At 41.2% G+C, this 1,876-nt stretch overlaps 1 pseudogene; it reads left to right on the top strand.

The window, feature by feature from the left end:
• Positions 1 to 440: 440 nt before the first annotated feature.
• On the top strand, positions 441 to 1,226 carry LOC114025618 (annotated as a pseudogene).
• Positions 1,227 to 1,876: the final 650 nt, after the last annotated feature.

Here is a 1,876-nt window from a genome sequence, read left to right as displayed (position 1 = left end):
GGAAAATAGATACAAGAGAGATAATTTAAAAATTATTGAACTACCTGAAAGTCATGATCAAAAAAAAGAGCCTAGACATCATTTTTCAAGAAATTATCCAGGAAAACTGTCCTGATATTCTAGAACTAGAGGGTAAAATAGAAATGGAAAGAATCCACTGATCACCTGCTGAAAGAGATCCTGAAAGGAAACTCCTAGGAATGTTATAGGCAAATAACAGAGTTCCCAGGTCAAGGAGAAAGTATCGCAAGCAGCCAGAAAGACACAATTGAAGTATTGTGGAAACACATTCAGAATAACACAAGATTTAGCAGCTTCTACATTAAGGGATCAGAGGGCTTGAAATATGATATTCCAGAGGTCAAAGGAGCTAGGATTAAAACCAATTACCTACCTAGCAAAACTGAGTATAATCCTTCAGGGGAAAAATGGACAGCCCTCTCCTCCCTTATCCCTACACCAAGATGGCAACCTCTCTTTTAACCATTCTGCTTAGGTGGCTCTCGGGCCTTACACCTGTCAGAGGTGTCCACTGGGTGCAGGCTACTCCCTGAGCACTATGCACCAAGGCTCCCCCTGAGGAAGAATCTTCCATTCCTATCTCCTTCTATCGAGATGCTCCCTGGGAATGTCTGGAGACAGAAGAATACCTAGTTAGATATGGCTTTCATCCAGTCTGGGCTGACTATCAACAAAATCACAAAGGTGTCATCCCACCACAGGGAACCCGTAAGACATACATTCAAGGGAACAAAGTTGCTGGGAACCCTTGCCCCATCTGCCAGGATCAGAAGCTCCATGTGGACTTTAGAAACGTGAAGCTCTTGGAGCAGTGTGTCTGTGCTCACACAGGTGTCACATTCCATGTCCCATAGACAGGCGTCTGTATGAAGCAGCATAAGAAGCTGACAGAGGCCATCCTGAAGGCCAGAGACCATGGTTTTCTCAGTTACCATATCCCACTGGTACAGCCACAAGATACTGATTTCAGCAACTCCCATGGAGCTGTGGGCTGTACCCCAGTGGCTCCCGCTTTAGCTACAGGTACCTCCTGGTATCCATGGTACAATTGGCAGCAGCCACCTGAGAGAGAGCTGGCCCATCTTTGACATCTATATCAAGGCCACCTTAAGGAAGAGAGTGGAACCCCACCAGAGATGATACCCATAGTTCCATCTCAAACTAATATTTTCACTGAGGAAGAGGAATCCAGAAGTGTCCAGTAGAAAGGAAGTGATGGATGTACTCTGTGGTGCTCCAGAGCTTAAGGAATGGATGTTAGAAAGTCCTGATGCCTAAAATGAACTAATCCTTATCCCTACCATTTTTAGAAATGGGTAGGAGAGTGGCAAGCTCTTGACATAGAGGAAAGGAGGAAACAGGGAGAAGGTAAAGTGAAGTATGCTTGAATAAGAGTTTTTGGTCAGTTTCCCTTTATGTAGCAACATCCCTCCTTATTTTTAAGTTGTACAGGTAGGGGGTGCCCAACTTGTCAAATCAACTCTTTATAATAAAAAAACTTTTATTAAAAAAAAGAAAGAAAAATAGACATTCAATGAAACAGAGGACTTTCAGGCATTCTTGGTGAAAAGAATGGAGCTGAATAGAAAATTTGACTGTCAAATACAAGACTCAAGAGAAGCATGAAAAGGTAAACAGGAAAAGAACAAATCATAAGAGACTTATTAAAGTTGAACTGTTTACATTCCTACATGGAAAAGATGATATTTGTAACTCATGAGAACTTTCTTAGTATTAGAGTAGTTGGAGGAAATACATAGATATAGATAGATACATAGATAGATAGATAGATGATAGATAGATAGATAGATAGATAGATAGATAGATAGATAGATAGATAGATAGATAGATAGAT

Source organism: Vombatus ursinus, unplaced genomic scaffold, assembly GCF_900497805.2.
Source record: "Vombatus ursinus unplaced genomic scaffold, bare-nosed wombat genome assembly UNPS02014832.1, whole genome shotgun sequence".
Classification (NCBI taxonomy): Eukaryota; Metazoa; Chordata; class Mammalia; order Diprotodontia; family Vombatidae; genus Vombatus; species Vombatus ursinus.
This window is presented reverse-complemented; position numbering and strand designations above follow the sequence as displayed.